Below are 23919 nucleotides of genomic sequence, written 5' to 3' on the forward strand. Positions count from 1 at the left end.
TCTGATACCATGTTAGAAATAATAATTTATATTATATAAATGTCATATACTAGTATATATACAAGTACATATGAGCAATATGCAAATGACTGTTATAATATGAAAATATTATACAGACATAATATATATCTCTAATTTTTGTAACTTATTAGGTGTGTGTTATGGCGTGGTGGGCACCATCTGGCAACGCGGCAGGAAGCCATGGCAGTTCAAGCTACTCTGTGTTTCTGGTTTTTCTTTTGATTTACCTTCCGTGAATTCTTGTTGTGTTGTGTTGTGTTTGACAGAAGTATTGCTAAGTGTAAAACCTAACAATGTGATCATTTACGATTATTGATGTCATGCATCCTTAATATTTTTGTTCTTAGCGTCTCCAGTTAATTGCTATCAGTGGTAGTATATACTCAAATGAAGGAAGTACGCTTCTTTATATTTGGCAGGATAACCATGTGTTTTTACCGTTTAAAATGAAGGTACTCAGTGACATATAGTACATAAATCTCTGCCACGTGCCCACAAATCTCTATGACCAAACTAAGTATCCTCTACACCGAACGCTAACCAAACTGCAATTGCAGCTACGCAAATCTTTTTATTTTTTGAGCGAATAGCAGGAGAGCCACTTTTATTGCATTCAGTAAGAGGAGTTACAAAAGAAAATGGAAAATAAATAAAGCAAAGACTATGCGTAGTGTTAAATTTTTTTCACGAATTGCATGCATGCTAGGTTTGGTGTTTCTCATATAGGAATAATTTAAAGGGACTGCATGCATGGAATTAATTTTTTTCCTCTTCAAAACACTAACTAATATTTTATATTTGAGTTCCAGTTCAATGTCTCAATGATCTGCAGAGAAAGCACTTGTGTGGTAGATCTCTGGACTCCTGGTGCACCTGGCTTCAGTAAATTTCCTACTGAACCCTCGTACAAAACTTATAGTGCATCATTTATGCTCACCTGATTTCTGAGTGCTTTGCTAGCTTATTCATAACCTCTGTTTCCCACCAGCAGCCATCTCATATAGAAATTGCTAGCTATCTGCTGGCCAAATGATGCTAGGGCATGCAACTCTCCAATTTTCCTTTGTTGCATTACCGTCTCTCCTTTTTTCTTTCCCCATGAGATCGGCTCGTGTATAATCGATCGGAAGCAAGCATATTGCTGTATGATTCTAATCGGGAGCAGTCTGCAGTTTGGGAATGTGCGGCAGCGGGAAAAGAATAACTAGAATCTTTGGACGAATCAGTCAAGTCATTTGAAACTTGTGATGTCCGGATAGATGGCTGCTTGGTGTCAGAAGGCATGGGTGGACTGGCACCGGGACTAACAGTTAAATTAGGCTTGTTGGACTAGCAACTAGGCAAGTGTTTCGGCCTGTTTGGTAGCTTCCGATCAAAATTCTTCAAGGGAAGTAATTATTTAAAAAAAGTGATTCTCTAGTATAAACTTTATGAATAAAATGATTTTGTTGGGAAAATGAATCAGAAGAAGCTGATATTTTTAGCTTTTAACATCTAGTTTATTTCAGAGAATCACTCCAACAAAATCATTTTTTGAGTTGAAAATTGCAAACGCCATTTGACAGAACTTTCACTGATTCCATTCTAAAAGTTGATCTAAGAGCTCAGCCAAACAAACCCTTAGTCGAGGCTCAAAATGCTCCCAACAAGGGAAATTAAGCATAGTAGCCAGTTCCCTGTAATTCAATCTAATAATTCACACCTGATGCTAACAATTCGTGAACCACATCCTTCAAAGTTTCCCCTTGCCTACCTTGTAATCGAAAATTTGCAATATGTGCATCATATATAGAAATAATATCCATGCCATTTAACAGCCTCATAAAACTGTTTGCAATATATTTCTGTCACGCTCCAAGTAGGCACAGACATTTCATGAATGTCATATACTCCAAGTTTCAATGAAGAACCATACATACATGTGTTTTCCTATACATATATATATATCGGCCCAATCTTGCTTGCTTTCCTATACATATATATCGGTCGATTTTCATCTGAGCATGCACATAGGACGAAAGAGAGAATTTTTTCTGTAAGCCATGCTATGCTAATTAGTACTATAATGTGAGTAGCATTAATTGCCAATTTGCATATATGGAAATGGGTGGCACAAGGAAAAGAACCCGTAAAAGGCTTAACAACTGGTGTGGTCGATGAAAGAAAAGCACACTGGGTGAACTCTGTCCTACAATGGGGATGGACTGATGTTTAAGAGTCTGTTTGGTTCAGAGGATAGAGTAGGATAGTAGAGAGTGGTCTTTGTTTTTTGATATTTAGTTCGGAGTCAATAGAGGATAAAATAATTGGGGGAATGGAAGAAAATTATATAAGACCCTTCACCGAAAGACTTTTACGAGATTATGGTTCATACCATCCTTTTTTATCTAACGGCTAATACGTGTAACTAAAAGTAAAAAGAGAAACACGTAACATACACCAAAAATAATCTTTCTATGAATCCAAATCTCGTATAATTTTTTTCCCTAGATCTAGGACGAGCATTTCCAAAAAAGTTACGGACAGCGCCATCCCCTGTTCGCCCGCAGACCACACACTAGTCTGACTTATTCCGCTCAACTTCCACTAGCAAGTTCACAAATGCTTCAAAATTCACTCATTCTTTTCCTTTTTATAAAATCAATAGGTAAACTTCTGAAGCTCTTAAAATCACACTGATTTTTATGCTATTAGAATAAATAATAGAGAATGTATTTTAATTGGTTCCAACTACAAATCTCTTACAAATTTTAAGTGAAAATTCCTCAAATTTAACTATTTTTGTACTTAGCTTGAATTGTTAGTGCAAAAATTTAATACCTAAAAATCAGAAAACAATCATGAATATTTATCAAAACTAATGTACTAATTTCTAAAATTATTGACAACCCCTAAGTTACATAAGAAATTTTAGTATTAAGTATGTACTACGCATATATAGAGGGAGGTGATATATCCTAAACCCAGCAACTCTAAAAGAAATGATCACATTCAGTTTGTCTATCTCCATCCCTCCAACCAAATAAAAAAGATCATCCCATGCCACTTCATCCCCTGAACCAAATAAAAAAGAGAGTTATCTCATCTCTCCAACCAAACAAAAAAGAAATCATCTTATCTCTAAAAACATTATAGCCCTATCCCATCTCACTTTACCTCCTAACTAAACACATTTTAAGGTGCTGTGATAGGACACAATGTTCTTCGTGGTAAAATTTCCCTTTCAATGGATTGTGCATGCGTGTAGTACATTCATAAGCATGGCTAGTCTGATGTCGAGAAATCGTGTATATAGACGCACCATCGCAACACATCTTCTCCAATATTCTCTTTTTTTCTTTAAAATCCTTACGGACTGGTAGGTTGCAAATCTAAATTTCAAATTTGAAGCTATCTCTCATAAAGATCTCTACATTCTTAAAAAGATTGAACCTAGTAAAAAAACTTACCAGTAATATTTGAATTTTGTTTGAATTTATTTGAATTTGTCCCAGATATCTTTGAGAATTTGTCTGCATGTGCAACTTGAATTGATTCGCACACTTACTGATTTGGATGCGTGCATGCAAAAACTGCATCCTGAGATAGTGTGGCGTGCACAGACCTTGAACACCACCAGCCCTCACGCTCCTATATCGTTGTCATCGGTCTTGTTATTGCCTCGACCACCCGTGATATTACTGACCTATTGCTGCTATCCTATCCAACATGCACCACATCATGTTCGCCCTCTTGACGAACTGTCTGCCACCTTTCCAAGATTTTCGGCCTTGTGCCCGCAAAGTATGCAGCCTCGGTCCATCTACCTCAGATGAGCCGCCAATGGTCTGCTCTACTCCTGACCATGCCGGCCGACCACCGGACTTTGTCGTTGCTAAGCACCCTCTTGAAAATACTGCTATCGAACTACTATCAATCGCCATGTGCACCACCACCAAACACCGTCGACAACCTCTACTCATCGCTGAGCACCACAACACCAGCCTGAGGTTCAACCAGCCGGCAGACTGCCTCCCCTCCTTCAATGTTGCAATTTTTATTAGTATCTACATACTCCTGTCGCACTCCCACACTTGCGCACCTTGTGCAGGTGCCTGCCCGATACACCTTGCTGCCATGTACGCCGATTTAACGCCCAAGAAGTTAAACCGTTGCTTTCCGGTTCTATCGCTTTTGGTTTTTAAGTTATGGGAGAAGTACAAAGAAGAAAGGGCGCTTTCTACTTACGAATACGTAAAGGAAGAGAAGGTAAAGAAGAAAAGGTTGATCATGTAGATAAAAGAGGGAGAAAAAGTTGACTTTTTTATCCGAAGCTCGGATGGATGATCAGACACCACGGATGCATAGAGCTTGTCGAAACGAATCCATTTTACTAGTCACGAGTCCAGGTTAGAGTTCGAATTGCGGAGTTTCGATTTTTGGAAGTTTGAGGGAAAAGAAAAAAACGAATTCTAATCTGTTCGATTCTTTTTCATGAGTCCGAATAGGTTCCAGCGCAGCTTCCTTTTTCTTTTCTCCCCAGCCAAACATCAGGCCACGCTCCTCCCCTCTATTTTTCTCTACGCCAAGGGACCCTAGCCGCCCCTACTTGGCCCCTGCAGCCGCCAATCCCTTGCTGCCCTTGCCGTGGACGCCCAGGAAGAGCAGGACATCGGCAGCGTTTTCTCCCTCATGCAAGGTAGGGCTTCCCTTCTCTTGTTTTCTCCCTTGACCGAGCCTTTCCCTTGCAGTTTGATGGTGGTGCCATGCCCTAGGGTGCAGCCAAGTTGCGGCAGGCTTGCAGTGAGGAATTTAGGAGGAACCGTCACGGGGACTGTCGTTGACGCCATTGCCCTTGCCGATTTCGGAGGCGAACCCTAGGTAAGGCTTGCCCCTGCTGTAGCACATGTTTCTACCATGGTTTTAGGTGCTGTAGCATGTGATGGTTGTCGAGTAGAGGCGAGGTTTCGGAGGGATTCATCGATTCTATCGTTTTCTGCACATTCTGAAATTTCATATTTCTCTGCTCGTCGCGCAATTAGAGCGCCTTGTAGCTTGAATTTTTTTTAATAGATTAGAAAGTTGTAGAGGACTCTTATAGCTTTCTTCTGGTATGTGGATGGCGATTTTTGGCCATACAGTTTGGGAGATATCGCCTTCACAATATGACTGTTCTAGTAGTAACGATGTTCTGACAGTAAGAGATCCATTCAGTAGTTGTGTGGGCTAGCACAACTGATAAAAGTCAGACGTGCATCATCTCTTCCGATCTGACTTCTCATAACTTAGTGCTCCAGCTTATTCATGTCCTCTGTCTCTTAATATGTATCACTCCACATATTACTTCTAGCTAGATACATGCATCCACTGTCAGCCAACTGATATTGAGGCAAGAGCTAGTGTCACTTGCTCTCCGAATCACTTTGTGCTGCATTTCCCTCTCCCTTTGTTTCCCCGAAGAGGACGCTGCTTGTCTCACTGCGAACGAAACATATAGCCTTGTGGTCGATGCTAGTTGAATATGGAGCATGCTGCAGTGTGCAGTTTGGGAATGGGAGGCATCAGGGAAAACCCTTCGAGATCCTCGGCATCGTATTGCCTAGTTAACAGCGCAAAAGCTAGCGTGCGTGCAAAAACTGGGATAAGATTTTTGTTTGCCACAGCACCAAACTTTGTGTGCCGCACGAGGATCACCAGGGGTGAGGCTCAGCGCAGAATCAAAAGTTGTCTCACCGCAAGTTGACGCAGCTGCAAAGGTCAGAATCGGCTTGTGAAAAGCAGAAAGTTGCTGGGAGTTTTTGATGCATCTCTAGGGCTTGCTCTCCAACTCCGGCGTGCTGAAGCGGGGGTTGTTATGGGGTGATGATAAATGTATTTCAAGTCCATTGATACTATTAAGAGGGTTAGAATGTTCAAGAGATAAGGATATTAAAACAAAAGAGAAGATGAATGATTTACTAGCAGAAGAAGAGAAAGAGTTGAAAGATGAATAGTCATCCTAAGCCCTTTATGTGGTGAACTCATGGATGAAGTGATGGATACATGCAGTGATTATTTATGTGATCAACAAGCTGCACCTAAAAAATCCAATGTCTTGTCTTTAAAAAATCGGAAGATCCGAGTGGTTGGTAGGTCCAAAGCATCTAAAAATCATTCAAGATGAAAGGTGTTTTCTGGAATAGTAATGGGTTTAAAGACAAAAAAAAACAAATACATTTTAGATTTATCTAAAGAACAAAAACTAGATTGTATTGCTATATCATAAACAAGTAGGGATAAGTTTTCTGCGTCGTTTCTTAAGAACTTATGCGGGGGGAAGGATTTCTTATGGCATAGTAAATCACCAAAAGAGAGATCTGGAGGTATTTTATTTGGTATTTATCTAGTAACCTATGGCGTTGGAGTGATTGATGAGGGAGATTGTTATGTTAAATTCTTATTACGCAATAAATCTGATGGTTTTAAGTGGGCTTTGGTAGTAGTGTATGGTGCATCACAAGCAGAATTTAAAGATGCTTTCTTAGCTAAACTTGTGTACATGTGTAGTCATGAAACCATTTCTATTTGACTAGGCGGTGATTTTAACATCTTACGTAGCCCACGAGAAAAGAATAAGGACAATTATGATGACAGATGGCCCATAATGTTTAATGCGGTTATCAATGGGCTAAATTTACGAGAATTAGAGATGTGGGAGAGGCAATTTACATGGGCTAATTTTATGGAGGTTCCAACTTATGAAAAGCTGGACCATATCCCAATGAGCATAGAATGGGAGCAGAAATTTCTGCACTCAACTGTTCAAGCTCTAACAAGGGAAATATCAGATCACACTTCGTTATTATTAAATTCTGGAGAAGCTTCTTTAGGGGATAATCAACCTATGTTCAAATTTGAATTGGGTTGGTTACTTCGTGAAGGATTTTTTTTTGACATGGTAGCGGAGATTTGGACAAATGAAAGTGGAGGTAATACACCGATAGAGAAATGGCAAACAAAGATCCGTAGGTTGAGGCAAACGTTAGTGGAACTTATAAGAAAGAAAAAAAGGCTTTACTAGAAAAATTGGATGAACTAGATAAAAAGGTAGAAACTACGCTCCTAACATCGAATGAATTAATATAAAACAATGTTCCAATGACAGGTTAGCCCAATTGCTGAGAGAGGAGAAAATTAAGTGGTATCAATGGGCAAAAGTAAAGGAGTTGCTTCATGGTGACTCTAATACTAAGTGTTTTCATCTAGTGGCCAATGGTAAATACTAGAAAACAAGAATCTTTCAACTAGAACATGAAGGGACAATAATACGAGAAGAAGCCGAGCTCAAAAAGCACATAACAACGTATTACAAAGAACTTTTTAGGCCTTCGGAGAGTTATCATTACTCATTGAATGAAACTCAATGGGAATATATTCCTCAAGTTTCTGACCTGAAAAATGATATGCTAATATCGTCCTTCTTAGAAAATGAGATTAGAAAAGCCATATTCCAGATGGAACATAATAAGGCACTAGAGCTAGATGGGTTTCCTGCACAGTTTTTTCAGGCCTTCTGGACAGTTATAAAATTTGATTTGATGGCTTTATTTGATGAATTCCATAAAGGTTATTTTGAAGATTGACTTCGAGAAAGCATATGATAAAGTCAGAGGCCATTTTTACAACAAACTTTACAAATGAAAGGTTTTTCTGCTACTTGGTGTGAATGGGTAAAAGCTTTTATACAAAGGGGAAATGTAGGGATAAAGTTAATGATCAGGTCAGCCAGAACATCCAGACAAAGAAAGGGTTGAGGCAAGGTGACCCATTATCCCCGATTTTGTTTAACATAGCGGTAGATATGTTGACAATCTTAATAAAAAGGGCAAAGAGGGGAGGCCAAATTTCTAGGGTAATACCGTATTTGATAGATGGAGGGTTGTCGATATTACAATATGCGGATGATACAATTATCTTTATGGATGATAACATAGAGCAAGCAAAGAACATGAAGCTTTTGCTTTGTACTTTCGAGCAACTCTCTGGTCTTAAGATTAATTTTCACAAAGGTGAGCTTTTTTGTTATGGAATGGCTAAATATTGTGAAGAACATTATTCTCATCTATTTGGGTGTAAGATGGGTACTTATCCCTTTATATATCTTGGTATCCCGATGCATCACAAGAAATTAACGAATAGGGATTAGAAGACAATTGAGAAAAGATTCGAGAAAAAGCTTAGCGGTTGGAAGGGGAAGCACATGTCGGTTGTGGGAAGATTGGTGTTGATAAATTATGTTGTAACTAGCCTGGCAATGTTTATGCTCTTTTTTTTTTTTGAAGTACCTAGGGGTGTTCTTAAAACACTGGAGTATTATAGGTCTTGGTTTTTTTTGGCAAAATGACGGACATAAAAAGAAGCACCGTCTAACTAAATAGAATATTATATGCAATCCTAAAGACCAAGGTGGGCTGGGGTACAAAATTTAGACATTCAAAATTAATGTTTCCTTGGCAAATGGATTTTCAAGTTGATTAATGAGGAAGGAGTTTGGCGAGATATCCTTAAAATAATGTATCTCAAAAACCAAACGATAACTCAAGTGAAGAAAAAGCCTGGATATACTCCTTTATCACTATGAGTATACTTATATACTCATTCTAAGATACTCCAATGTGAATTATATGAAAAAATTGAAAAGAAGTTTATCAATTTAAATAGATTTTGATAATACCTTCATATTTGTACATAAAATATAATATACTAAAAAATATGTACAAACCACATAATAAAGTATACATACCACTTGAATGATCTTATACACTCATATGCTCCATATCATACCATTTATCGCATGATATACTCCTTGTGTTATGAGATACATATATGAGAATACATATTCCTAAGAGTAACAAATATACTTCCTATAAATATATCATAGTACTGGTGGCAACCCATCGTTTCATCTTAGCATGCACATAGGGCTATAGAAGTGATACTAAAAAACAATTTTGTCCCCGAGCTATACTATGCTAACTAGTACCGCAGTAGTGAGTATCATTGTCTGATTACATATATAGAAATGGGTGGCAGCAGGAAAATAACTCTTAGAAGGATCAACCTGTGACCTGATAGTTCAAAGCACAATTGGTGTTGCACTTTTCCGTTATCACATATTGATGCATGTCGAAGGCGGTGTGATGGAACACGTTGCTCGTTATTACAAATTTTCCCTGCCAACAATCCATCCATTGAACGCAGCATCCAAGACATCGGTGTGTGTACAGTTGATTGGTAGGCATGTATGGTTTGGTGTCAAACAGTCGTGTACATATATAAATTTCATTATATAATAAACCAGCAAAAGATATATCATATTAGTGACAGCTGTTTAACATACGTCACTAATATCCTATTAGTGATGAATTTAATAAGGACACGTCACTAATGTCCCTTCTGATCAGGATCAAATATAGACCCGTTACTAGTGGTCCACTCATTAGTGATGGATCGTTCTATACCAGTCATTAGTAACAGGTCAACTTGTAATCCGTCACTAATGATCAACTCCAGTCACTAATGATGGTATTAACAAATATTTTTTATTTTATTTTTCTCTTATTTTTTCTCACCTCAGCAAGACTAAAATAGAAGCTATTGTATATTTCTGCTCAAGTTTGATGTAAGGTGTGGCGGCTATGGACACAAATGCGCGTTCTGCAAATGGTGCAGAAACTTTCGAGGGCGAGAACTCAATCTTCAAAACCGTTTTTTGCCTCAAAAAATTCTCCGAACCCAACAAAGTCGAGGAAAAATGGATGTAACCTTTTTTTTAGTTATCAGTAAAGTAAAAAAAAAACGTCAAAATCGGAGTTCGTATGCAAAAATTATGCTTGTTCGAATGCACTCCGGGTCACCTATCAAATTATAACCCTCGATAAAATTTGAAAAAATTAGTCATTAGTGATGGGTCATGGTTATGACGCGTCACTAATGACTTTCAGCAAAGAAGGTTAAAAGGATAAAATATCTGATTTCTATCATAACTACGTGATAGCAAAGGTAGTAAGGCAGCTACATGCACGAGTAGTAGGTCACGAGTTCAATTCTTATGGAACACAAACTTAAAATAATACGAAAAAAATGTGGCTTGTGAAAAAATATGCTGTTGACTTTTTTTGTCCAAAAAATATGAAAACTATTCATCGGTAATTAGTGACGAGTCAAGATTCACTACGTGAAAAAAGCTCAAAAGAAAAGCTCAAAAGTGACGGGTCATAATCGTTATTAGTGACTGGTGCTGCACCCATCACCCCAAACGCATCACTGATGACTAGCCATAAATGAAAAGTAAGGACCTATCACCAATAAGATCATTGCTGACGGGTCAAAACTTGACCCGTCACTTATTAAGGTCATAAGTGATAGGTCGTAACTGTGACCCATCACTTATTACAAGTCATAAGTGACGGGTCAGAGTTATGACCCGTCATTTATGACTGATTTACGTTTTTTGGAAAAAAAAAAGTCAATTTTTTTCATCGGAGCCATCCCAACGCATGTCTATCACCGTTGGCCACCGGTCACTTTTATTTTTATAGCACTATTTTCTGTCTTTGCGTCAAGCGGGAATCGAACTTGTCACCTCCCCTCGCGCGCGCGTGTTATCACCTCAGCTATCGTAAGTTTGTGATGGACATCGGATATTTTATCCTTTTACCTTCTTTGTCAAATGTCATAAGTGATGGGTCATAGGTGACGGGTCACTTATGAAGGTTATAGGTGACGGGTTGTAATGTTGATCTGTCACTAAAGACTATTTTTTTTATTTTACATATAAAATTTGTATTAATATTTACATATAAAATTTGTATTGATATTTTATGAATTTCTTAATATCTCATACAAATGATCGCAATTTGATAGGTGCTCCGAAGTGCATCCGGTAAAACGGGCATAACTTTTGCATACGAACTCGGATTTTGAATTTTTTGACTCTATGGACATCTAAAAAAAAGTTACATCCATTTTTCCCCAACTTTGTCAGGTTCGGTGAATTTTTGAGACCAAAGACGGCTTGAAAGATTGAGTTCTCATCCCCTGAAGTTTCTGCACTGTTTTCAGAACACGCGTTTGTGTCCATAACAGCCACCGCTTACATCAAACTTGAGCAGAAATTATATATATTTCCTACTCTAATGCTGCTTAGGTGATAAAAAAATAAGAAAAAAAAATAGTGAACTAAGTATCTATGACTATTATCATTAGTGACGGATCACAACATGACCCATCACTTATGAGTGCCCAAGGTGACCCGTCACTTATGATAAATAAGTGACAGGTCACCTTAGGCCAGTCATAAGTGACGGATCAAAGTGTGACCTATCACTTATTACTTAAGTGATGCGTCACTTTGCACCACTCATAAGTGACAGGTCAAGTTGTGACCCATCACTTATGACCTGACATAAATAACAGGTCATGTTATGACTCGTCACTATTATTATAAGTAGCGGGTCATGTTACGACCCGTCACTAATTTCGTGTCTCCTTTATCTGTTTTTCACGTAGTGATTACAACCTGTCACTAATGTTCAGTTAATAGTGACAGGTCACGGTTACGACCCGTCACTAATAACTGAACATTAGTGACGAACCACGGTTATGACCCATCACTAATAACGTCATTAGTGACGGATCATATCATTAATGATACGGTAAGAGTGACAGATACAGGACCCGTCACTAATATTGGTTATTACCCATCACTAATGATTTTTTTTTCACCTAGTGTTTCCCATTTCATCACAGCACATCTCTCTCCAATCATCTACTGAGCTCTAGCCACTTTTTTATTGATGAATTGTATTCATCTATCCGTTATTCCTCATTCGGAACCAACTATTCTCCAAACTTGGAGAGACACAAAAGGAAGTTGAACTCGTCGTAGCACTGGTCTGGACAGGATCCTATGGATGAGTGGCATCACAAAATAACCGTCTGGCATCAGTGTTTTGTTGGACAAAACATACCATGGAAACAAGCGGCATCAGGAAAATAATGCTCAAAATTGGCGGATTACATTGCTGGTTCTTCTTTTTTTAAAAAAAAAAATCAATAGTAAGTGCCCGTGTACGTTACACTTGTTAGAATAGTTGTGAAGAGAAGGCACAGCTGATCGAACACAGCGCTTTCGCGTAGTATCAATTGGTTTTTGTTGGAAGCGTTGCAACATACGACAGATGTTATAGCTGAAGGGGTTCACTGCAGTTCACGATCCAATTGCAAAGTGATCACAATCAGTTGAAGGATACGGCACTTAATCTCTTACACTTTCCAATGTGCTATGCTATGCAATGTGTCTCCGTTTGTTGCTAACTCAGTGGAGAGGTCATTAACTGGACTCCATGGTTCCCGAGCACATGATAAAAAAGAAATAGGTACTCTCCCGTAATTATCACGTCAAAATAAATTTGAAATTTCCTAGAGGTGGGTTTGAACTTTGGTTTTTTACGAAACACCAATATAACTCGCAGATGCAATCACACATTCGTACCATAACATGCACACACATCACGTCTACTGAAGATCGGAGATACGGAACGTGGAGATTGACGAAATCATCGCATACGTCTTATTGTTGATGGGTACGTTTGTACCGATGTTTATAAAATCAGCAAATGAGGTGAAGTTTCATTAAAAATTAAATTTGAGTGGCTTTTTAAAAAAAAAAAGTGTTTTCTCTAAGTTTATATAGTTAGGAATATACCCAAAAACATTGATTTTTTGAAAAAATATACTTGGATCTGAGTTGAATTTTTGCAATTTAAATATCGATGCCTCATTTTGGCGTCATATATGTGCAGTGTGTGCATGTACAGAGCAACTGCATCTTTGTGTGACCAGCACACCTATAAATCATATATCTTGGCACTCAAAAAATGGGAATGCAGATCAAGAGCAACAACTACCACAGTCGGTACTTTCAATGCACCAACAGGCCTAAATATTTATGCATGTGCGAAATCTCTTTTTTAATATTCCTGCAACTTTCTTTGCCGTTTGATTCCCAATTTATCTGCTTAATCACGGCCAACCAATCCAAATATGGGAAAAACAATTTTACTTTCTTTTCGGTTTCCTTCCACTTTTCCCCGCATAATCACCACTATAACCAATCCAAAAATAAAAATACAAAAATTCAACTTGCTGCTCCTCCATTGTGCTAATCAGCACGGTTCTGGGAATGGGTGGCTTGAGGAACAGAATAATGCTCAATACCATTGTGCAAATTTCAACTTGCTAGCAGTAATTTCTGGTGGATTTGCTAGTTTAAGTTAAGTCTTGTCATCTGCTCCACCGTTAAGAGACATGGATCGAGGTTGCCTATGGGCAGTGGCCGAGCCAGCCATCTTTGAGAGCCCGGGCAGGGTCAAGGTCAGTGGATATTTGGCTAAGAAAAGCCATATTCTAATCGTTTAGGCAGCACTACTTGTTAGTGGAAGCTCACCACTTAAGCCCGGGCAGTTGCCCGGGGTCGCCACTGCATATGGGCAATGCATCTAGGGAAATGGAGATCAACTACCAAATGACGACAAAGGGCATGAGGAACACGAGTCCCGCATGGATCGGAGAACTGATCCATTCAAGTGCATGCAGGCTACAATCAGATAGTCCAGTGCATTGCATTTATATATAGATCTTACTATTTTAGGGCTGTGAAGTGCAAAGCCTATCATGCAGTCGATATAGTCATATTCACTCAATGAAGCAACGCATGTGTAAGCTGACTCCAGTGCCAGTTGTGATCTGATTTGGTAACATTGATCAGTTGTATCATATCAATTAGCAAGATTATTCAAGAAGAACACATGGATTATCACAGAGGTCCAGGGCAAGGATAATTGTTGGAACTGTCTTTGATAACCTCCCATTATCACAGACCGTTCGAAATATGTTTGGGATAGCGGTTCCGAACCATTTGGGATTACCTTTTCCGTAGTAGTGTGTGAGGCCCTGTTGGAATGTCATTGTTTCAGATAGAACCTACGCATGTGGAGAGCATCTTTTTGTCGCCTAAAGTTCTTAGAAAGAAAGAGTAGAAAACATTTTGGATGGAGTGCCAGTTCAGTAGAACATACAGCGAAAGACAAAGAAACTTGTTGACAGGTTGGATTGAGTTCTGGTGCAGCCCGTTTTTCACAGAAGTGGAGGCTAGCTTGTAGCCCATGTATGTGCTGCATCGCCCAGGCAGTAAATCGCACCATAACTCTAGATCTGCCTCACCGGCTGCAAATTATTGTACTCTCCTGATCCCTGCCTGGCCTATATCATTCGCTTGCATTTGTGTTCCGTCCATCTATGTATATGGTTGGATCAGAGAGAAATGTATGGGAGCTAGCCTTAGAAGACACAAGCAATAGTCTTGTCCTAGGTTATATTCAGCTAGACCTCGAGCATTTTGTCTCAGTTTTTCAGTTTGTTCATGAACGTATTACGAAGATAATGATATACATGGAAGGTGTTGGGAATGAGAGGCACATGGAAAAATAGAAGTACAACCGAGAATCATTACACTTGCTCTTTGCGCTTCCTGGCCATCTCAAATCATGGATCAACCGCAGAATCATCTAGAGGAACTGAGCTATGCTGAAGAAACCGCAGGTAAGCAATATCATTGTGATGAAGACCAATACGATGACGGACTAGTTGCAGGAGGAAATCTAGTAAATTTACTGCATGAGCCTCTGTTTCGATTTCATGTTTCTGGTTTCACAGAGTTGCATCATGAAATGGTAAACATCAAATGTCTACTTGATTGAAGCATGTAGCCATATGTCAGGGCGCGTCTCAGCTGAGTTTCTGCAGCTAGCGTAGACATAGCCATCAATGCATCCTTGCGTTTCTCAGGAGGTTATGAAGAGTTGCCATATCAGTGTGTGACATCGACCATTGTACATGTACAGCATTTGGTCCTTGCAAGCAGTATAGTCGTGTGTTTAAGCCTCGTGTATTGCCTCTGCGTGGGTTGGTGAAAGAAAAAGTCTTTTAAGAATAAGTATGGTGACAGCCTCTTCTAAAAAGAGACTAAGTTTGGAGAAGTGAAGAGAAAAGAGTATCACATGTGTTGTTGATATTGATAAGAAAGATCTTTCCCTTGGTCTGATGGCAAAGTGTCTGTACTCATAGTGCCATCAGGATGCAAGTATACACGTTTGTACCAGTTATTGCTATACCACATAGACCTAGGACTGATTGAATCACACAGCCTCGGTCTATGTAGCATACTTTTACCCCTACCTAGAAGATATTATCCACTATGTTAATACAATGCTGTAAGTGGTTCTAAAGGCGATGTACTAGACCGCCCGCCTATTACGGTACCACACTGTCCAAGAGTGTTAGGTCGGCTACCACTTGCACTAGGATATCAAGATGACCTCCATTTGCATGAGTATTAAATGCCGATCACTTTCTTATAGGCGGAGGACATCTGGTGGGACCCCTCTGGTTGATCTTTTGCCAAGACATGATGGCTCACCCTCCGGGCTCCGTGAAGGTTGCCCTGTCCTTCGGAGGACAGGGGCTTCAGAGAGCCCGTCCAGGCTTCGGAGGGCAGAGGCTCCGGAGAGCCTGGAGACCTGAAGGGCCTTCAAAGATCTGTGATCCATAGACCGTAGGCTGGCGGGACCAGCGGCGTCGGGGTTCTTAATGACGACCCCAACTTAGTGTTTCCCGTGTTTCTTGACTAAAACCCTAGTTATGGTTGTGGCATTTGAGCTGTTAAAAGCTGCACACTGATTCACATAAGTCTACTGATTTTGTCAAGCCTAACCGCTCATTTGCTGGCTGCATAGTTCCTAAGCCAGATGCCAATCCTCGTTGGCGGTCAAGATTCTGAAGTTTAGGCCCAGTAAGCTAGTGCCCAACATGTAGAAACTCAATTTTCCTCTAGTTTTCCTTATTAAGCACAGCTCATTAATTTTGGTCAAAGTGGACTTTGACACTGCATAGGCAGTCAGGTTATTGTTCAGTAACTCTGGTTTACTGCGATAGCTACCAATCTGTCTGTAGGAATGCAAGGTCTCTTCCAATTTTCTTCGGTTTCCTCCCTCTCTCTATCTATACTCCTATTTTATACATAAGTTCTAATAGATCCGAACGATCTCCACCATACATCTTACACAATCAAATGGTTCACAATTAAAGTTGGTTCCTCTTTCCCTCTCAATTGTTTGAAAACTTGCAACCAATTTGAAAAACTATAATTACTAGGTGCTATCAACATTAAAAAAGTATCAATACACCATTATTTCCTTCCATTTATAGAGGTGCATTTTATTTTATTTTTATTTTTTCCTATGAAATTTATTGGCCCCATCACACACACACACACAGAGATATATATATATATACACACACACACACTAGCTGATTGTAACTGACAAATTCGCATGAATTGTCCATATGCTATATGCATTGAAGTTTGCTTCACATGTGTATATGAGATTGCTTTTCCAAATTAGAGTTTTTTCTTCTTAAGAAAATTAGGTTACTTGTTTGAAATACATAAATTCATGTTAATTAGAATATATTACTAATAATTTTGCTTCAAAGTTTATGCAAATTTGCTTGAACATACTCCTAAATTTGCCTGCTAGAATACCAAAGTAATGCCTGGGGAAAAAAGCTCAAATGTTGCTTTATAGTTGCTGAAATTTTGCTTATTTTTCGATACAGAATTGCTCATGCTAACACATAAAAATACTTGTTGAACTTTGTAGCGAACATGGCTCTCTTAAGGTACCTATGTGATTTTAATGATTAATGGTAACATAGTCAATGTGACTAACATGTTTGTCAAGTATATGTGTTAGTATGTCTCATATATGCAATACATGAAGAAGCCGCCAAAGACGAACTCAAAAAAGTTTGAATTGGACGAGTTCAGGGAAGATTTTCCAGTGCAGAAAAGAATGTACACACCGGAATGTTTCTTGGCTCAAAAGGCAAAATAGGAAAAATAACTTCAACAGATGGTCCGATGCTCTATGTGTTATACACACCGGAGCATCATTCGCTCAGAGGAGAAAAATATGAAAACTACACTAGATGGTTTGGTGTTGTGTTCTGAGTAAATATCAGAGCATTTGCAGAGGATGGAGTAGAAGTTCAACTCACCAGATGGTTCGATGTTAACAAGATGTATGAACACCGGAGCATTTTTCCAGAGAATGTTGCAAATGTTGAAGATAGAAGATCAACCCACCGAAAGGCCAGGTGATCAAGGAATGTACACACCGAACTATTGAACAGTGTAGTGGCTTGGTCGGCTAAAGAATACTCACCGGTAGGTTCGGTGATAGAAGTGAAGGTCATGGCGGAATATGTGGTATTCACAGATGGTTTTGAGTGAGGTTTCAACGATTAGTCACTGATGGTGTACACACCGGATGGTCCGTCACTTATACTACTGTTAGCACTAGATCATCTGGTGTTCACAGTCGATTTGAGCCATTGGAGCAACGACTAGTCCGAAGGATTGAGTCTATAAATACCCCTCCACTCGACCATTTGAGTGTGCTGGAGTCCAGAGGAAGCTCATAGACACTTGTGAAGACATCTAAGCCACCAAAGTGCTAAAAATGATCATCCAAGACAATTAGCACATAGATTAAAGAGTGATTAGTGCTATTAGGCCTAGAGAGAAGTGTTGCTAGGTGTTGCTACCTAGAGAGGGGATCAAGAAGTGATCTTACATTGTACCAAATGGCTCACCAACACTTTGGAGTCTTGGTGACTCGCTGGCACCTTAGACCTTGGTTGCTCAAGCTTGTTGACCCTCCGGCTTGGTGTGGAGTGGTGACAAGAAGCTTGTACGGGGACACGGAGGCACTTGCCTTTGTGGCTCAAGCTCCAAAGTGAAGACGGCGACAAGTGACCGGGAGATAGGCTAGTGGTGAGACCATGCCTTGGTGGCTTATCCGGATCGAGATATTGTCTTGGTGACTTGGTGACTCAAGAACCATAATCGAAAGAGTCTTGGCGATCGGGAGCATATCCTTGGTGGAGCCCCAACGTAGACTAGGGGTGATATTCATGCCATCGATACTATAGGATAAAAATTCCTTGTGCTGAGTTTTCTCTCTCTACCTTATTTACGTTTATGTATTTACATACTTGCAATTTACCTTCTTAGAGTAGGTTGCAAACCTTTTGAACAATAGAGTAGATATACTAGATAAACCTAGTACACATTTAGTTAGAAATTGATATAGGTTTATCTTGTGAAGTTTTTGGAGCCGAATAGTTTTAAGTACCCTAGTTCACCCCATCTTAGAACGTCATATGTCCTTACAAGTGGTATCAGAGCCTCGTTCTCTTGATAGATTTAACCACCTAGAGTTGTGATGTTCGGGGTTGGGATGGACACCCATAGCACTCCACGCTTTAACGGCACAAACTTTCTCCGTTGAAAAATTCTAATAACTTGTTATTTGGAAGCTAAAGATTTAAATATTTGGAGAGTCACCGAGGAATAAATGAGCCACATCTCACAAACAAAGAGACAATGTGATGCATTGGCAAAGAGTATTATTTTATCATCTTTAAATGTTGATGCATTCAATCATGTTTATTCTCTCCCTAATGCACATAATATTTGGACTAGTCTCATTGAAATACATGAAGGCACAAATGATGTGCACATGAAAAATATCATGTACTAGTCTATAAGCTCAATAGTATCAAACAACTTGCCCATAAAAGTGCTAATGACATGTACTCACGTTTGAATATTCATGTCAATGAGATCAATGGGATATGTTTGACGTCAATTGGAGATGATTAAGTGGTGAGAAGAATACTTAAATCTCTTCTTCTAAAGTACAAGTTAATAGTCTTCATCATATACGACAACGACATCGCCAAGATGACTCCAAGCCAAGTACTCGGTAAGATCATCACCGCCTATGAGATGACCATGAATATAGGGGTGGAAACACCATGCTCACACATGAAGGTAAAGTTGAGGAGATGAGCAAGAGTCAAGCTCAAGCGAAGATGATGGTGATAAAGATGAAGAAGATAAGCAAAGCTCCTTAAGTTATGAAGAGATTGATCCTAAGGTCACTAAGTGGAGAAGAATATCAAGAGTATTAATGCCAAGATTGATCATTGAATCTCCATGAAAGACTTGGTCAATACAATTAATCATATCAACAAGGAGAAGAAGATCAAGAACAAGAGAGAGACAAGGGGAAGAGGCAAAACATTTGCAAGCATAGAAAGATAGGTGAGTGAAGATGAAGATTGAGGCTCAAGTGATTGAAGCTTTACCATTCACTTCTCCAAGAGAAGCACTTCCTCAAGGTCATCATCACGCAAGTCATCACACAAGTATCTCATGGCCGAAAGTATGGAAAACGATGTAAGTAATGATGAGTCTGATGAGGATTCACCCTCTCAAGAAGAACTTCTTGAATTGATCAATGAGCAACAAAGGGCTTAAAGAAACAAGTTAAGGAACTCAAGAAATTCAATGCCCTTAATGAAATTCATGCTACCTTTGTTTATGAGAAACCAAGTTGAAATGTGCATTGGTTTACTTATGATGAGTGATTGATATTGATATTTATTTGGTTTGATGGTCTTCGGTTTTGCATGAGCTTTTATGTGATTTGAATTGATTTGGGATTTCATTTGAGCATATTGATTATGGACTAACTGGAATTGGAGTTGAAGATATGTGTTTGCTTGTCTCATGGTGTGCAGGTGATGGATGCAATTTGGCGGTGGACGATGAGATGATCAAGGCCAAGCGAAGTGCTTGGTGCCAGACGAACAAGGAGTTCAGGCAGAGTTATGGGTGATCCTATCTAAACATGTGGAGGTCAAGCAAAGCATGGGCAAATGGAGACAGCGTGTTGACAAAGTTAAGTGAAGGGGATGCCGGTGCAAGTGATAAGGTAGTCTGAGAGAGCAGGAGTGGGAGAGACTTGCCAACGGTTAGGATCGCAAGATGAAGTACACGCGTCGACATTGGAGCGCTTGCTTAAGGTGTAAGCAAGTGGGGAGTCATGCTTTGAGAATCATGCTAGGGTTTTGCGATTTGGTCTCAAAACTGTGGGAGGACTAGAGCAATACATGGCAGTATCGTGAAGCTTGCGTTGAGGTGAAGATAAGTCATAAAGGAGCCACGGCCGTCCGATGAATCGAGAAGAAAATAGACCAAAATACTCTCAGTGATAGGTATGAGTGTACTACAAGAGAAGAGTATTTTGGGGGGAAAAAAACTAGCAAACTTAGGGGTCAAGTTTTCTAGGCTTATAAATAAAGGGGTAGGGCTATGAAAAAAGATGAACCAGCCATTTTGAGCTCCTTGTGTCATCCATATAAGAGCCTTATGCTAGGGTTTTAGAGGAGAATAAGAGCGGTGCTTATTCTATGTATTGGGTGAGAGCTTTGTGAGGAAAAATCTTTGTAATTTGTCTAAAATAGGGCTAACCTCTGCTGCAATGAAGTTTATTTTTCTTTATGTTATTGTGCTCACCTCCTTCTAGTTTCCCTCTATTGGTTCCCTTGCATCTTTGCAAGTATTTCGATTTTTGGATTTGATTTTCGTTTTGATTTTTGGGCTGAAATTTCAGCACCTTATGAGGTCATTCTTCTTGTTGCTAGAAGCATAAAATTTATATACACATGCTTATGTGATAGGGTCTTGAATTCCCTTTCCTATAGACAATCAATTTGGAGAGTTTCGTTGCTCGGTGTTCATCTGTTCTTATTTCTTTGCAAGTTGTGATCTTTCGAGTGATAAGACACATAGATTGAACTTAAATGGAACCTATGGTTCATATACCATCCGTGGAGTCATGTTGCCTCGATTTTCTCTTGTTAAAACTTCTCCCTATTTTTGCTTCCGCTTGAGTTTTGAGGTGCGTTGGGTGATCCAAATAAGAGAATACCATCAATTTCGTAAGAAATTTGTTGAGGTGCCTATTCACCCCTCTCTAGTTGCCAGTCTCATTCGTATAGTTTCTACTTATGAACAATTACCGAGCAAATTCGAATTCGTAAACAAGGAACATGCAGAGCTTAAAGCAAAATTTGAAGGCATTGAATCTCAATCTAAGGTCCATTTGAAGCAATCTACCTCTCTTTTTAATTTTAATCCTAAGGTAGATGCTTCCACCTCTTATAATAATTTAATTGATTTATCTAGCTCACCCCTTTACAATGAGACATGCATTGAGAATGTTGTTGTAGAACCATCTAACAAACTCATTACACAAGAAAATGATAAGCTCAAGTAAGAAGTGTAAAGACTCATGAAGGATTTGGTAAGATTAAAGGACAAAGAACATATCCAATCTCCTCAAAATAACCGTGCCAACATGGTGAACAATCTTGCAGAGGGGTCTATCGTGATATGCTTCAAGTGCCATAAAAAATGCCACAAGTCTTTCCAATGCAAGCAAGTTAAGAAGGAGACTAAGGAGAAGAAGAAGACAATGAACCTCTCCAACAAGACATCTAACCTCTACACCAAGCCCAACTACAAGATCAAGAGCAAGAACAAGCACTACAAGATCAAGAAGAAAGACAATGGCAATGTGGTTGCACACATGGTTGGGAGAACGGACCGGAGGTGGAATCAACCCATTTGGGTACCCAAAGAAGTCATCACCAACATGAAGGGACCCCAATTAGTTTGTGTTCCAAAGAAGACATGAAGTCTAGAAGTCGGCTCGGGGGATTTGGAGACTTGGCTCATAAGATGAAGCAAAGATTCAAGCAAAGAAGTCAAGAGTACAAGATTAGGCACAATGACGAAGATCATGATCACCATATACCCAAAGTCCCATCTAAAGGTAAAAGAGCTAAAAGGTACTAGATGCAAAATCCTTTTAATTAATGAATACCTTTGCCTTGTCTAGGATTGCTTTTGCATATTTCAATTTATTGCAATGCCTAGTGTAGGTTTTTCATATGGTAGGTTGCTTGTGTCTCTCTCTAACCCATAAGCAATCTACATGGTTTATTAGTTATAGATTCTTTACATGACACTAATTTTACAATTGGTATCCTTTATGTGCCATGAATCAACCTATATGGTACCCTCCCCATTGTTATAAATGACAAGTGCATATCTCTCACAAGTATTCAATACTTGTATGCACACATTTAAGGGGAGCATATCCTATGGGTTGTGATTTTGAGACTAACATGCGTTGCAAGTGATATCTTTTGTAGTCTCATAAAGTAATCTACAAGTCTTCGGAGGTATACAATGCTTAAAGGCCCACAACTCCTCATCCTGCTCCAGCGCAGCCATGTGCTCCGGCGTCAGCACACCTCCGCGTCAATGCTACCCTCGCCCTCCCACCAAGAAACATCGACACCTCCTGTCGTACTTGTTGGCCTTGCTGCTCCGCATCGCCACCGCCTTCCCCCACCCAAAGTCGCACCCGTACATGTCGAACAGCGGTGAGCTACTAATAAACATGACGTTCGTGTCGAATAACCTGAACCCCAACATTGTTGGCTTCACCGTCCACGCCACCGCGTGCGCCCGGATGCTCATGTCGGTATGCGCCACCACCGCCCACCCATGCCCATGTGCTAGCAGCTCCAACGCACACACTGCCTCCATCAACATAGCGTAGATGGTCTTCCCTAAGTACTCCATTGGCAGTGGTGGCCGAAGCCTCCCGTGGTTGTTGACGGATGGGCGGAACACGGTCTCCTGGTCCGGTGCTAGGCGAAGCGCGCTGGTGATGCACCGCCACAAGAGTGAGCTTAGCTCCTAGAACTTGGTCACAGTGGCCGCATCGGCCATGTCCCCAGCCTCCAGGAGTTCCTACCGTGTCCACTTCTTGAGCGTCGCCAGGGTCTCCGTCGAGAAGTGTAGCATCCACTCACGCAGCGGCAGAGGTGACAGTCTCTTGATGAGCCCCGACAGGTCAGCGTACGGGAGCATGACCAGTGCTGGAGTGCCACCGTTGGGCAACCAACGCTCGAACAAGGGCATGCGCAATGTCAGGGCGCGGGGGGCTTCTGGAGGCTCGAGCGTGGCGCACGCGATCTCGGCCCACATGTTGAGGAAGTCCCAGAAGGCCGTGCCATCAGAGAGTGCGTGGTTGTACATGAACCCGACAAAGACGTCGTCGTTGAGCTCGGTGACCTGGACAACGAAGAGGGGGATCTTGTGGCCATCGTAATTGACAGCGTCGTCGAGAGGGAAGAAAGAGTGGACGACGCGGGGGATGTCAGCGTCTGGAGGGATAACGTTGGCGATGGCAATGGCATCCATGATGGCGTGGACGATCTCGACGCCTTGGCCGGTGCAGTCGATAGGCACGGAGTAGCCAACGGCGTGACCCTTGTCATTGTGGTGTTGGTTGGTGATGAAGCGGCCGACAACGGGGTGGTAGGTGGCGAGCGCGTCGGCAAGAGGGTGACCTAGAGGTGGTGAACGGTGGAGAAGGGCAACAGCATGAAGAGGAGGCCCTTCTAGATGTAGTCGGCTGAGAGCAAGGACAATCCCAAGAGCTGATAGAGATGTGCTCAGCCGAGGCGACGACATCATGGTGCGCCTTGACACCACGCTCTCCGGCGGCGACGGCATGGTCGTACTTTTGATGTGAGCGAGCACTTGCTTGGAATTGGAATTGCAAAGAGTTGAGTCCAAAATTTATATGTGGGGTGGGGTTTAGTCGTGGTTGGTAGAATGACGCGGCCCTATCCGAGTTCCTAGATCAACCTAGCCCACTAACTATGAGAATAGATGATGGATGAGAGGGATAGGTGATCGAGATAGAAGATAGTATGCACTAAGTTGTGGAGTTGTATTTCCCCTAACAATGGAAGTTTAGTTAAAGTTCCATTTGGCACATGGACTAATCTTGGAGGCCAGACAGGGATTTCTAATTATGATAT

General features: G+C 40.4%; 1 pseudogene; it reads right to left on the reverse strand.

The window, feature by feature from the left end:
* Nucleotides 1-22348: 22348 nt before the first annotated feature.
* Nucleotides 22349-23608, reverse strand: LOC133886494 (uncharacterized acetyltransferase At3g50280-like; annotated as a pseudogene).
* Between the last annotated feature and the right edge of the window lie 311 nt (nt 23609-23919).

The sequence above is a fragment of the Phragmites australis genome, chromosome 12 (genome assembly GCF_958298935.1).
Source record: "Phragmites australis chromosome 12, lpPhrAust1.1, whole genome shotgun sequence".
Taxonomy (NCBI): Eukaryota; Viridiplantae; Streptophyta; class Magnoliopsida; order Poales; family Poaceae; genus Phragmites; species Phragmites australis.